Genomic DNA, 15,731 nt, shown 5'->3' with positions numbered 1-15,731 from the left:
AAGCATATTCCCACATTAAAGTTATACCAACACACAGAGCAAATTTACTCACAGAAACACAATTAGGTTCCTGGACAGTGTGGCAAAAACAAGACTAGAAGACCGTGATCACTCTGACATGCTACAGCGCTACATGCTACTGATGAGATTGCAACTCATCAGTAGCATCAAAAAAGGAAGCTTTGAAGATAACAAAGCCTGGATTTAGTTGGAAGACAAACATTAGCTTATTCTGCCGTTTGACTGAGCTGCATGTATGATAACGTTCCATCACACAGGGCTTGTCTCGTCCTCTTGTCTCGACTGTGAGCATCTTATGTTCTCGTTTTAGTTTTGTTTAGCGTCCTTGTTCTTCCTGTTTAATCCTTTGTATTTCTGGTTGTGAGTTCTTGTTTATTTAGCCTGTTTCCATCTTTCCCTCCCTTAATAGGTCACCGTGTGTGTTTAGTTCTGTCTCCGTGGTCATTCCCCATTCTCCATGGCGCAGTTTGTTACTCTCTGTGCTCCACGTTCCCTCTTTCTCCCCAGTCAGTCATGTCTCAGACATGTGACAGTAACATGTTGCTCCATGTCTCAGCAACAAGTTGAACTCTTCGTGGTTCCCGTTTTACTTTGACAGTCTCCTGTCACGTGCTCAGTGCTTTTGCTTCCTCCCTGTCTCGTTTTGTCCCAGCTGTGTTTCCCTCCTGTTTTCCATCCCCTTATTACTCCCTTGTGTGTTTAAGCCCTGTCTTTTCCTCTGTCCATGGTCGTGTTGTACAGCACATGTCACTGTGTGTCTCCCTGTGCCTTTGAGTTTGTGCCACAGCGTAATAAAATTGCCTTCCTAAGTTCATCCCTCTAAGTCTCATAGTCCTGCATTTGGGTCCTTCATGCGGCCTGCCAAGGCACAAGCCCTGACAGCCACTTCCTCCAGAGTCATTACCACATGTGATTAAGGACATAGGACAGGAGATGACTGTTAATCTGGTGATGTATCACAGACTGATGAAGTAAAATTTTTAATTCCAGTAAATTATTTTATCACTAAAATCTCTGTGTTGCTGCCTGCTTTTTTTTTCTTTTTTCTTTTCCGCCTGTCCCGTTTGGCTCTTTTTCATCAGAATTATTGTCTAAAGGCAAAGAAAGATGCCCAACGGCTTTACTTTACCAAATGGACCATCCCAGCCTCGCCATATTGGTCCATTTGATTCACCTTTGCTTTTATTGTTTATTTTATTTTCATTTGCTGAACACAGGACAGACTTGACTGGGGAAAGAAAAGGGAGAAAGAAAGAGGGGAAAAAACAGCGAGGAAGAGGGACGGGATAAAGGGCAAAAACCAACAAAACAAACAGACAAAAAATACATCGATCGATCACCTGGATCACCTGTTGAGAAAGAACAAAGAGAAAACAAGCAAAAAAAAGAGAGTAATAGAATAAACAACATCACAATGATATATGGGAATATGACAGTAAATACTAAATATTAAACATTATTGTGCAGCACATAAGATCAACAGAACACAGTGTGCTTTGAGGTAGGAGCCAAAAAGGGTGTAGTTTGTGGGTGTGATCACCCATGTGTACACCTGTGAGCATGAATGCGTTTGTTTTTAAAAGGTTCCTTCATGTAATGATCTGCTAGAGGGTGTGGGGGAGCCACAGCCCCGTCCTCCAGGGCATGAAGCAGGTGTGGAGGAGATCAAAACTCCAGACATCCAGAGGCCCCCAGAACACAAGAGACCAAGGAAGACCAACAGAGGGGCAGCCGCGCCACTGTCCCAGAAAGAGCTGAGGAGAGTCCCAGATGAGGGCTCACTCAGCAGCCGCGGAGCAGAAGCCAGGGGGGGTGGAAGTGACGCGCCCGTGAGCTCCGCCGGCAGCCAGCCGTGCCTGAGTGACCGAGCCCCAGGCCGAGAGGCCGGGGGCACCCCACCTCCGAAGTGGCCCGAGCAGCCACCAAGGAGTGAGCCGGTGTGTACCTGGACGCCCATCCACGGACACAAAGAATCACCAACGAGTGGTGGGGGGAGATAAGCCTCCATACCTTGGAGGGCCTGAGATGTCCCCAGAGAGGTGGCGTCTGATACCCAACCTGACATATAGACACAGACATACAGGCACAGATACAAACATCCATTCCCACCCTCATGCCGTCTGCTTTTAAGGTGAGGGCTCCATTATAAACCTCTGAAAGGTTAGGCCGGATCTGTTTAAGCATTAAAGCTAACTGTCCTGTCTAATTGATGGAAATCACTGCAGTTTGTTGCAGATCAAAGTGAAATCAGTTTAAATGAACACGTATTCTTGGTACATTTTCTGCGTACCATGACAATCTCTGTGGAGCAACCAACTGAATGAAGCACAAACTGTGCACTGCATCATCACAAGAACAAAAATGAAGCAATTTGGTGATTTAGAAAATGTTGTTTTTACATGATTCTGATCTGAGTGTCATTTTTACACAGCTGGAAAAACAGGAACATACTAAGACTACCTGCTCAATCAGTCAAACTGATTTCACTTTGATTTGCCACAAACTGCAACAGTTTCTCAGGCTGTGGGACAGGAAGCTTTAACGTTTAAATGGATCCAGTTTAAAGTTTCATAGCTTAAAACAAACAGCAGCACTGAGAGCACTCTCAGTGATAAAATAATCAACTGGATTTAAAATGTTTGTTTTACCGCTTCATGCATTAAACCACCATGTAATGATTTCCTGTAGCATTAATCTCTCGTTTGCCACAATGTTGCATTTTACTGTTACATTTTTTATGGCCTTTAAAAATTTGTAATAAGCATTTTATCATCATGATAAAAATTAAATAAAAAGAACAGAAACCACAATGCATCCAATGAAGACATAAAAATGTGTATACACAATGTACAATACCAAAAACATTTAAAAGATCTTACAATGCCAACAGGTATTTCCATGACGAACTCTTAAAGAGGCGCTTTCATTATTAGCTGTAGTAACGACAACATGACCCTGAACTAAAACACATGAATCCATAAGAAATATAGAGAAAATATCAAAGTTATGTTACACTGTAATACTTGGAATTATAGAAAAAGAAGAATGTCCAGTTATTCGTTAAGACCTGTTGGGGCCAAAATGTCCAGAGTGAAAATCCAAGAAAGTTCAGGCTCTAAAAGTAGAGCATTGATGTCCCCTCGTCTTTTTGGAAGTGTGCATGCTCAGTGCCAATACAACAAAGACAAGACAAACTGGGATTCATATGGTTAAAAAGGTTGGCAGCTAAACCTGACTGATGATTTCTAATATGACACCTATGTTCTGAAATTGTGCTTTTCAGAGACCTGATCTTTTACCAACGAACACCAACCCACAAGGACATTTAATCATATATATCACTGTGCTGGGTTTACATGAAATCATCCCCAGATTCCACAGCATTCAGCCACAGAAGATGGCGGCCATGACTTCAGTCAAAGTGGAACATTGAATGACACAAGTGATCTTAGTACTCGTGTTTGTGTTGTATCGAGTGCTTTTTAAAAATTCTAATTGTCAGTCAAAAGATTGTTTAACACTATTTGTCACGTCTTTTTATAAAGCTTTGTCCTAAATCTGCTGTTTGCTCTTTAAAGCCACTATTAAAACTACATATGTGGTGGAAATGAGACATGGGAAGACTTTTTAAAGATGTAGGACTGCCCTATGCATAGCCAAGAAAACAGTCCTCATGAACTGGAAAAATAAAAATAATCTTAATTCTAACCAATATAGAAATTATCTATTAGATTACATTAGTCTTGATACAGCCTCTGCCACCACATCAGATCAATTGCTCTGGGCTCTTTTGATCAGCTCCATCACCTAGTGGGGGTGGGGGGTCATAGTCTGGTCCCGCCTTCACTGTTGTGATTGGTGTGGGGGTAGGGACAGGCTTAGGGCGTCGGGGGGTTCCCCGGAGGCATCTTCCTTGGGGGGCTCAACCCGGGGTAGCGGTCATGTCCGGTTAGGGGCTCTGTTGGCTCTCCGGTGACTGTTTCCTCGCGGCTGCGTGCAGCGGGGCTAGGGGAGGGTCTGTGCTGACGGACGTGGGTTACTGACCTGGTAGCCTGGCTGGCCCTGGGTGGGTCCGGGATGGGCGTGAGGTTCTGGGGGCGCTCCGTCTCTGGGCTGGGACCCGGACTGGGCCTCGGGGGCTTGGGTCCTGGTTGGTGTGTTGCCGGGGTTGTGGGCGGGTGGGTGCATGGGGGCCCAGCCCTGGAGCAGGGTGCCGCCGGTGCGTCGAGCCACCTGGGGGGCTCTTCAACTGGTGGGGGAGATTGTCACATCTTGCAGGAGCTTTCCTCTCCTCAGGAGCTCCCTCTGCAGGAGGGGGAGATACAGGAGAGGTGGAGGAAGATCTCAGCCTGGGTGTTTATTGTCTTATGTAGTCTGGAAGATGAGTGGATGGTGGGGTGGGTGCAGTTTTCTCTGTGGTGGGGTTGGGTGGACTGTCCCGGGCTCCGTGGGGCCGGGGGGCGCTGCTGCACTGGGCCCCGGTCTGGATGGGCCTGGGCCCCCTTTCCCTGGCGGGTCGCGGAGTACAGGGGTGCCTACTGGGGTCAGCGGGGGAGCTGGCCCCAGGGAGGGGTCACTTGCCCCTCCCTTCCTTCCCTCCCCATCTCCAGCTGCCTCCCTCTTCCCGCTCCACCACAACCACCCACACATGCAGGGCCTTGGAGTAGGGGTATGTCACCAGGGTGCCTCTGCCTCAATTTTATCCCACAACTTAGACATTCACATTACTCACACTCTCATTACACATACATATAGGATCTTGGGGGTGGGCACGATACACGGAGTCCAAAGTACCATCAGGGTGTACACCCCACCCCTGGCATCGTTGCCCACCTCTCAATTTTAAATACACGTAGACATTGAGGGCTAGCAGGAGGGACCATGCGCTTACCTGCTGCTCTCTGGCAGGTAGCTCCATGCCCTCCTGGGTTTTAAATGCACCTTAGAACACACATGCATCAACACTACAATGAGCGGGTGGAGGGAGGTTTGGAGTCTTCTCTCACCCCCGTTCTCTGCGACCTGCTGGAGCGGGGGAGCTAGGAGGAGGAGTTGGCCGTCCGACTGCGGTCTGTGTGGAGCCTTCCTGCTGCTGCGGAGTCGGGGCGGTCTGCCTCCCCCCACCGCAGGGAAAAGGGAAACACCACCTGGGTCTGGGTGCAGTTCCCCCCTCCAGGGGCGAGGGCACCTAGACCCGGTTTGTAGAGTACACTTGGGGAGTGTGATTGTGTGTACAACGTCTCTTTATGTCTGTCTCCACGTTGGTTGAGTGTGGAGTAAGTGCATATGAGAGCATGAGGGTGGGAATGGATGTTTGTATCTGTGTGTGCCTGTATGTCTGTGACTATATGTCAGGTTGGGTGTCAGGCGCCACCTCTCTGGGGACATCTCAGGCCCTCCAAGGTTTGGAGGCCTATCTCCCCCTACCACCACTTCCCCTGCCAGTGGCGGACCCCCTCAGGTATCGGTGCGTTGGTGGTTCTTTGTGTCCGGGGATGGGCGTCCAGGTACACACCGGCTCACTCCTTGGCGGCCGCTTATCGGGGCCTGGAGCCTGGGGCTCGCTCGGGCCACTTCGGAGGTGGGGTGCCCCCGGCCTCTCGGCCTGGGGCTCGGTCACTCAGGCACAGCTGGCTGCCGGCGGAGCTCACGGGCGCGTCACTGCAACTCCCCCTGGCTTCTGCTCCGCGGCTGCTGAGTGAGCCCTCATCTGGGACTCTCCTCAGCTCTTTCCGGGACAGTGGCGCAGCTGCCCCTCTGTTGGTCTTCCTTGGTCTCTTGTGTTCTGGGGGCATCTGGATGTCTGGAGTTTTGATCTTGTGGAGCAGGGAAATTATTTTACTGCTATTGTTAAATAATTGTCATCATTACCATTGCATTAATAATAAAATCTGGAGTTTATATTGCATTCAGGGGTTAAACAGTGTCTCTTTCAGAAAGACTGAGTTGCAGGCTGACAGGAAGTTGTATGCAGAAGTGAAAGCAGATAGTTATTTTGAGCCGCAGGCTAAGACGAGGCTTTAACAATGTAACAGATAGCTTTAAGAAGGCCTTAAGCAGTTATGACTATTTTATACACAATGCATATCTGTGCTTATTAAAGAGTTGGAGCTCGGTCAATTAATTGGGGGTCGGAAGCTTTGTTCGGCGCGATGTTCGGACAATCTATTGTGCAAGTGACTTGGAGCCATAGAAGGAATTGCAATACATGCTTACAAAACACTTATATATCAGATCATTTTATATTAAGGTTTTAGTAGAGGTTCTTGGTTAAAACATTTATTTAGTAGAAGACATACACATAGTCTCAGTGAGCTTCTGGTCTGGTAAAAGGTCAGAAGTGCAACAGGTGAATTGAGAAAGAGCATTTGAGGACGAGACACAGACAGTAGGTGAAGAGGTGACACAAAGAGCATGTGAGGTCGTGACACACACACATAGAGTTAAATTTATTTAGAGGAACCGTCCTTGTTGTCTCGGCAAGAAAGAGGAACAATTCATTTTAAGATAAGAACGGAAAGTACCAGCCATGAAAATAGAAGATGATTTTCTGGGTGAAAAGTCATGATGATGTTGATCTGATCTATGTATAAAATGTACCGGTGACGCATGAAGGGGCGTCAGTAAATAAACCCTGATGCTATAAAATATCTGTTCATGCTTTGATTAAGTCGAAGACTACTTCCTGTCTGCGTACAGAGTTGTCTTCCCACACGTGTGTTCATTAAAATCATTGTTTGACCAAAGACCTACTGGACCATGGGTGGTGTGTACTCTCCTTCCTCAATTTTGAATCTTAACATTTGGGGGCTCGTCCGGTGGTTGAGGAGGGAGGATTGGAGGTGTAGATGGAGAAATTTGGTCTTAGGTGGTCTGACGGGCAGACATGAATTCCAGTGGTCGAAGTGAGTGGGCATAAGCCGGCTTATCCAAAAGGTAAGGCACTACCTGTTGAATTATTTCCAAAGTGTGCCAAATTGGACATGATAAAATTTAAGTCTACTCACTGAAGTTACTGGTGGATGTCTGTTTTGATTTTGATGAAAATTTCATGAGTTGAAGCAGTTAGAGTTCTGCTAAGAAGAAATGAAAGCAGTTAAGAGTCTGATAAGAAAAGTTTAAATACTGGGTTGAAGTCCCAAAGAAATTGAGTTAGAGTCTCAAGTAGTTGGTAGGGAATTGGTTATTGTGTTGGTTAAAGTCCAAATTTGGTCATAAGAGTGGACCTGAGCAGTCATTTTGTGAGTTGGAGTCTCCATTTGACCACTAGGTTGCACCTGCCTCAGTTATACACTTGTTTTGGGTGTTGATTGTTGTTTCAAAGTATTATAAATTATTCTAGAACGGCAGTTCGAGTCTGCTAGGAAGCGCAGAGCCCGGAGGTTACGCTCCCTCCTTGTCGTGGACGCGCGACATTGACCTCTCGGCGAAGAGGGATAGTTCAGTGTGGCTTAACTGTGGGGTACAGGGCATCCTGGAATTAAGCTAGGAGTTAGAGTCTCCTTACCGTTTGGAACGGTACCTGCGCTTTTTTGGGCAGCAAAGGTTGGACCTTGGGTGTTGGACACTTTTAAATTGAGTTAGGGATTTTAGAAATGAGGCCAGAAACAGTTAAAGTCTTGATACTGGTTAATTGGTCGCAAAAAACTCAGGGAGTTTATCGGTTAGACTGTTATGTTAAATTTGTCGAAATTCGATAGGTGTTAAAAGGTTTAAAATCTGTGCAGTTGTAAATATAAGACGTCTCTGTAATAAAAAAAGATCTCTGTGGGTCGAGTCAGCAATGCACTGACTTCCTGCTGCTATTCTTAGATGAAGAGTGTGTGTGCATGCAAATGAGGTAGTTGATGCAGAGCGCATGAGAGGACTATGCTTTCGGTTTTGTGTGATTATTCAGCCCTATAACTATTGTTTGCAAATGTGGATAAATGTCTGCGATTAAAATGCTGGCTTAGTAAATAATAACATTGTAAATATATGAATGGTGACAGCGTTTCAAAATAGAATATAAGAATTGTTTGTGTTTAAAACCAACGTTTAGGTAAGAAGATTTGAGGTGGATTTGAAGGCATAAACAAAAAATAAAAGGGTTACAGTCTGCAAGTGTTGTTAATTCATGAGCTGACTGGATGCAGAGTAAGTGGAGTGGTCATCCTGAGAGGATTGAATGATGCTCTAACTCTGTGGTCAAGTCAGACATAGGTTTTAAGTAACCATGAGCCACTAATAAGCGTGACAGATTAATGAATATGTGTAAATTGAACTTGTTAAATAGCCTTAATAGAAGTAACTCAATGAACACGCAATGAAGTGGACTTTTTAGGGGTAGTTTACCATTGATACCATAAAAAGCAACTTAATTAGTAGTTCAATAACAAATTTTAAAGATAACCTTTGTTATTTGATAAGAGAGAGAAAAATTCAGGTTACATATAGTAAATAAATAAGGGAATGTTAATCTCTGCGTCATTCCACACTGAAATTTCAATTGTAGGGGATCATCTGGAGGTGAATTGTGTAGGACACGGGGAGACAGAAGAATCTCCCCATGAGTTTTCGGTGTGCATAGAAATTGAGGAGGCTGAACTGGAAGCCTGCCTGGGTCGTTGTTTTTGTTTATTTGAGGGTCTGCTGGAAATTTGTGAGAACGACCACCTTGATATGTGGGAGCCTTCTCGGGCAGCGATTTTTTGTTAAACATGTGGCAGGTTGTGCAAAATGGAGAAAGCTTTGACATGATGAATAAAGGTGTGAGAGGTATTTCTTTGGTGATGTAAAGTAGGAGGTTTTAAAGTTTGAAGGTGTTTTTAATTTGAGAGAGGCATGAGTGATGTTATAAGAGTTTGAGTTTCTTTTCCTTTCAGTTTAAAACACATAAGTCCATACACTTGGTACACCTGTTTACTCTTTGACTTTATTAAAACAGACGGTGTATTTGAGTTTGAATTTCAGTAATTGTATGTTGATATGGTAATTTAGTTTTATGTTAGGTGAAGGAGATGTCCATCTCTGCGTCTTGCAGGATTGAAAGTGAAAGTTGAAGGTTGTGATGTGAATGCTGTGAGTACTCGATTTGAATGATTCTGTGTGAGGTGTACAAAATACTAAATAATAATAACACTATGAAAGTTGATAGTAGAGTGAGTGCAAGGTGATGTGTGAACAGAGGAAGTCTGAGAGAGAAGTGTGTGCGTAGGCAAAATGCAGAGTGTGTGCGTGAAATAAGGGAGTATTGTTTTTACATCAAGGTTTAGTAGAACTAAAGTAGAACGTCACAAACAAACAAAAGAAGGTAAAATGAAGAGAGAAAATAACTGACAATTACATTAATGAATAGAAAACACACATACACAAAGTGCCATAGGTGAAATTATTCTAGGAAGGAGTCAGAAGTGAGATAGTTTAATATAAGATGCAATGAAGGAAGCAGCTTACACTCCTTTAATTTCCAGAGCCAGTGTGTTCCCTCCCCTGCCCACTTGGGCCCCGTATCAGGCGAGTATGGAAGGCTGGATAGCCCATGACGGGTAAGATCCCACCTCGAAACCCTGGGACAACCTAAGGCAGGCACAGTCACGATTACTCGGCTTCAGTAAGAAGACGGGACCTGACGGGTAAGGCCGCTGGGCTGAGGCAGAGGGGGTAAGTGGCAAGTGGAGCCCTACCTTCTGGCTGAGGACAAGGAATGCTGCTATTTAAGGTAGGAAATCAGAATTTGGGTTAGTAAATTTGGGGAGGAGAAAATTGACTGTTTAAAGGCAAAATTATGAAGGAGTCTGACACACTGCAAAAGCACCATATGCAAATTCACACACACAAACAGAAAATGCATTAAACTTATAAAGACAAGACAAGCTCATGGAGTTTAATGCATAGACACTGATTAAACCTGGCTAAGAACACAAACATATGCAATGAAGAACAGCTTGCTATTTTGTATGAATGATACAATGGTGTGAATGTTTAATAAAATACATTTGTGTTTGTAATTGAGGAATAGAAGAAGCCATATGACAAAGGGGGTTATGTTTTATGCTGAATTGAAGTATGTTACAGAGCATAAGGGGGTGATTTTTGTGTGCAAATTGTGTGGTTTTAATGAGACTTTTGGTGTATTGAGGAGGTGAAATTATGTGGTGGCAAGACTTGTGTGTTTAAGGTTGTTGAGGTTGTTGTGGTGAGGGGTTGATTCTGTCAGTTAGGTTGTTGTTGTTATTTTTGTTTTTAATAGAGGGAGTTTTAGGAAACATGGACATGTCTGGGAGGGGCCCATTATTTTGTAACAGTGCACTTAAAGAAAACCTGTCAGGTGATTTTGTTTTGTTTTTATGAGCTAACAATCAGCTCTATTTTTTATTTCTGTTTTAAGCAGGCCTGCAACAGTGAATAACGGCGCTGAAAATTCTCGGGAAGAGCAAATATAAGGCGGCTTTCCAGATTACAATTGGCTGAGGAGAGCTACCTGTGGGGACTATTCAGGTCGTAAGTCCCTGTAAAAAGGATTTTATGCGAGTCAATCCAGTCCAAAAGCATAAAGAAATATTTTCCTATGGAAAATAAAAAATGACTGAGCTCATTTTGCTGAGGGTGGAGTATCTGATCGTGCGGGAAGCTCCACTATCAGCAAATATATGGTGTGACTGCATGTGAGTGAATGTGTGACTGCATGGGAGTGAATGTGTGAGTGAATGTGAGGGTGAATAAATGTGGACAAACAATTTGCTTTTACCAGAAAAATTTTTGTTTTGTTGACTGGGGTTAGATTATGGGATTATAGTATATTGTTGGGAGAATGCCAAATGCTAAAGGGGAAATATTTTTTTGATGTAACTCAGTTATCATTAATTGAAGAAACACATGACTGATAACTGTTCTGTTTTAAGTTTATTTTTATGACATAGATTGGATCATGAGTGGGGAAACTGAGCATTTTTAAGTTTTGTATAGTATCTTGACACATGAAATGTATCAAGATAAAGGGGGGTTTAGGGTTTAATAATTTAATTGTTTAATAATTTAGGATCATTTCAGGACCTTTTGGGTTTTTGATCATTTGGATATGGTAAAACTGAAACTGTTATTTTTAAGTTAAGGTTAAAGGATTAAAAGTGAACTTGTCACGGTTTGCGAGGCAAGCCGTGTGGAGTTGTAGAAAAGGACCCAAAAGGCGGCAGCTCTGGTGCAGGTGAATATTTATTTACAACGGTGGGCACAAAACAGCACTGGTGGAAAAACAAGAAACCGGAAACCTAAACTGGGTAAGCTAATAACACAAACCAGAAACGAGGATGCAGGGAGGTCCGGGGAAATACACAAGAGACGCAGGGAGACCGAGGGGAAACAACACAGACAAACCAGCAACTACCATAACAGAAGACACAACTTAAATACACCCAGAGAACACAGGGAGATTACACACAGGTGGGGAACACAGGTGACACTGATAAACATAACGAGACAGGGCAGGAGTGAACACAATATTACGCATACTGACGAGAGACTGTCAAAGTAAAACAGGAAGTACACAGAGGTTCAGACAGGAGGAGAGAGAGCACGGGGAGAACACAGACATAACAGGCTGGGGAAAACATGGAATAAACACAAAGAGAGACGAGAGCTCATAAATACACAGAGGGGCACAAGGGGGTAAAAGTCACAAAGGGAAAAAACACTTAGGGAACACCACAACAGGACACCTCAGAAAACCTGGCCTAAATAAGGAGCGAAAATACAAGGAACCAAGAATACTGGGCCAACATGGCCCAGGACCAAGACAGAACTGAATCCTGTTTAGAAGATACAATGCCGGTTTTTCAAAGCTGTGAATGAGTCTTAGAGGGAAAATTAGTGAGGGTTGAAGGAGTAGAACAGCTTTGATTTCTTTTTGATTTCTAGAAGTAGTGGTTATAATGTAGGCTTATACATACAGATATTACATAGGAGGTATTTTTAGGATAAAGGGGGAGCTTATAAATAGAAATGATTTTTATACATATTGCATTTTTTGATATGAGTTATTGAAGTTATTGAAGGATTGCACGCGTTTACAGACACAGAGTTAAGAAACACACATGACAGTATTGATTCCAGGCAAAAGGCCCTAAATTCATTTAGCTTTTTGACTGAACTTAAAGAAGGACTAAAGAGTAAGGAAAGCATATATTTTGGTTAAGTCTGATAAATTAGAATTAGAAGGTATTGTTACATTAAAGGGAGCAAATGAAATAAAAAAGGCTATACCAAAAACAGGTGATAACATAGGAAATGTGAGGTTTTAAAATGAAGTTAGTGTTAACACATAGGAGTTGTTTCAAGGCAGCATTTAGCTATGATGAAATGTATACAGGAGTAATTGCTTATATGCTTAAACTTAATTGATTAGAATGGGTGTTTTCTTTTGGATCTTTTGGAGTAGAGGAACTTGCAGCAGCGACAATTTGTGCACAGGATGTTGATGATCAGATAAGGGAAAAATAGAGCGAGCAACCGGACGTGAAAGTAGGGCTTAAAGAGTTTTAAAGGGATGAGTAATGTTGAAGAATATACATAAATACAAGTCAATAAGTTAAGAAGATAATTAGGATCAGGCTTTTGATTAAAGAGTCCCAGATAGGATAAGTTAGGGAGGTGCAGGAAAAGGTGTTTTGTTTCCTTTGCAGAAGATCGATTTCGGCGACCACAGGAGGGGCGAGGATCCTGGAGATCTCGAGGCCTGCTGAACCACAATGTATTGCGACCTCTGGTGTTCCAGAGGTCGTGAGAGGGAGTGTGGAGCAGGGAAATTATTTTACTGCTATTGTTAAATAATTGTCATCATTACCATTGCATTAATAATAAAATCTGGAGTTTATATTGCATTCAGGGGTTAAACAGTGTCTCTTTCAGAAAGACTGAGTTGCAGGCTGACAGGAAGTTGTATGCAGAAGTGAAAGCAGATAGTTATTTTGAGCCGCAGGCTAAGACGAGGCTTTAACAATGTAACAGATAGCTTTAAGAAGGCCTTAAGCAGTTATGACTATTTTATACACAATGCATATCTGTGCTTATTAAAGAGTTGGAGCTCGGTCAATTAATTGGGGGTCGGAAGCTTTGTTCGGCGCGATGTTCGGACAATCTATTGTGCAAGTGACTTGGAGCCATAGAAGGAATTGCAATACATGCTTACAAAACACTTATATCAGGTCATTTTATATTAAGGTTTTAGTAGAGGTTCTTGGTTAAAACATTTATTTAGTAGAAGACATACACATAGTCTCAGTGAGCTTCTGGTCTGGTAAAAGGTCAGAAGTGCAACAGGTGAATTGAGAAAGAGCATTTGAGGACGAGACACAGACAGTAGGTGAAGAGGTGACACAAAGAGCATGTGAGGTCGTGACACACACACATAGAGTTAAATTTATTTAGAGGAACCGTCCTTGTTGTCTCGGCAAGAAAGAGGAACAATTCATTTTAAGATAAGAACGGAAAGTACCAAGCCATGAAAATAGAAGATGATTTTCTGGGTGAAAAGTCATGATGATGTTGATCTGATCTATGTATAAAATGTACCGGTGACGCATGAAGGGGCGTCAGTAAATAAACCCTGATGCTATAAAATATCTGTTCATGCTTTGATTAAGTCGAAGACTACTTCCTGTCTGCGTACAGAGTTGTCTTCCCACACGTGTGTTCATTAAAATCATTGTTTGACCAAAGACCTACTGGACCATGGGTGGTGTGTACTCTCCTTCCTCAATTTTGAATCTTAACAATCTCCTCCACACCTGCTTCACGCCCTGGAGGACGGGGCTGTGGCCCCCCCACACCCTCTAGCAGATTATTACATGAAGGAACCTTTTAAAAAAACAAAAAACAAGCGCGTCCATGCTCACAGGTGTACACACGGGTGATCACACCCACAAACTACACCCTTTTTGGCTCCTACCTCAAAGCACACTGTGTTCTGTTGATCTTATGTGCTGCACAATAATGTTTAATATTTAGTATTTACTGTCATATTCCCATATATCATTGTGATGTTGTTTATTCTGTTACTCTTGTTCTCTTCTGCTTGCTTTCTTTTTTCTTTCTCAGCAGGTGATCCAGGTGATTGATATATGCATTTTTTTTTCTCTGCCCGTTCTTTTGGTTTTTGTCTTTTGCCCTTCTCCCCCGTCCCTCTTCTCAGCTGTTTCTCTTTCCCTCTTTCTTTCTCCCCTTCTTTCCCCCAGTCAAGTCTGTCCCGTATTCAGTAAGTGAAAATAAAATAAACAATAAAAGGTGAATCAAATGGACCATTACGGCAAGGCTGGGATGGTCAGTTTGGTAAAGTAAATCCGTTGGGCATCTTTCTTTGCCTTTAGACAACAATTCTGATGGCAAAAGAGCCAAACGGGACAGGCAAAAAAAAAAAAAAAAAAAAAAAAAAAAAAGATGTAGGACGATATGAAAGCCCATGTGAAGGTTTTCTGTACAAGGAAAAGTAGTACCCAAGAAGTCCTTACTACCATAATTGCCTATTATTAATTGTGCATTAAAAACATTTTTGCATTCATAAATCTTCTTCCCAAAATCATCTGCTCCTGTCATCAGTTGCATTGTTTCACGAGTTGAAGCTGAATAAAACATGAGCTATATTTGCATCACTGAGGAAACACTGAGTCCCATCTTATAACCAGGCAGAGTCCCTCTCACGGTCAGAGACCTTCAGTATCTTCATTTCCATAAAATCCCTTTTGGTTTGAGTACGGTTGCACATTTTGACAACAGAATACAAAATGACATCCAGCAGAGCCACTATTACTGGATGTTGGCATTCTTATGTGCGCTAGCCTTCTTGGCAGTTTAGCCACAGCCAGTTTGTTGATGATAGGCAGGCTTGAGAGACGCTTTGGCGTGGGGTGTTGAGGGTTAAAAACTAAAAGTTCTGCTTTCTCGCACAGAGTAGAGCTATTTGTTCTGTTCACATCTTTAAAAGTAGGCTTCCTCGAGGACTGTTAACAAAAGGACTTGGCAATGTACAGAAGTAGTGCAGTGTGCTTGGATGAAACCTTTTGGATTCTGATTACTTCTGGGACAAATGAATTTAAATATTTACACTACTGCTCCTTGAGTTGATGTCCAAGGCTCCCAAAGGTTACAGCCAGCACTTCTTCCACCAAGGTGGCAACTTCTTCTCTCTTCAAATCCCATTACAGAAAGTTCTTTCCAAATCTTCCAGAAAAATGCATCCCTGCTTCTTCAAAGATATGACATTCAGTAACTAAGTCCTAAAATATAGGACGGCTTGCCGGCATAATCTGATGAGCCTGCCTATCCAGTACTTTCCATATTCAGTCACAGAGAGCGTCACTGCGTGGCACACACTAAGAAGAAAAATGTTTAAATGAGGTTATCTGTACAATGTCTCTCTGCTGTCCAGTGATTTGACTTTGCCTGTGGAGAAGCTGCTTGTCTAAGTGCTGATAAAATCCGGATATAAAACCTGACACTGAAGATGAATGTGTCCCACAGCCACGCCAGCCTATCAGTGGTGAGCACAGACGACAACACGGGCCTGGGAAACGTGTCAGTGAGCTATCTCTGCGCTTCTTCCAGGCTCTCTCCTGCTCTTCGCTCACAGGCAGAAATGAAGTCGAAAAGGTTTGTGGCAACGATAAAAGGCGAGGGTGACTGGCAGAGATGGGAAATAGTAGAAACTCACTTTGCTGTTTGCCTGTTTTCGCTTGTTT

The 15,731-nt window shown here is 43.1% G+C and overlaps 1 long non-coding RNA gene across 1 annotated transcript; it reads left to right on the top strand.

Moving 5' to 3' along the window:
* The first annotated feature begins 9,399 nt into the window (after positions 1 to 9,399).
* Positions 9,400 to 13,714, top strand: LOC146682251 (uncharacterized). The gene is made up of 2 exons (XR_014918150.1): positions 9,400 to 11,319; positions 11,351 to 13,714. It is a non-coding gene; the product is annotated as an uncharacterized LOC146682251 (long non-coding RNA).
* The last annotated feature ends 2,017 nt before the right edge of the window (positions 13,715 to 15,731 follow it).

Source organism: Copadichromis virginalis, linkage group LG23, assembly GCF_057382275.1.
Source record: "Copadichromis virginalis isolate Kocher_CV1m ecotype Utaka linkage group LG23, C_Virginalis_male_GT1.1, whole genome shotgun sequence".
Lineage (NCBI taxonomy): Eukaryota > Metazoa > Chordata > Actinopteri > Cichliformes > Cichlidae > Copadichromis > Copadichromis virginalis.
The sequence above is the reverse complement of the archived record's forward strand: the minus strand, read 5'-3'. Positions and strand labels throughout refer to the sequence as shown.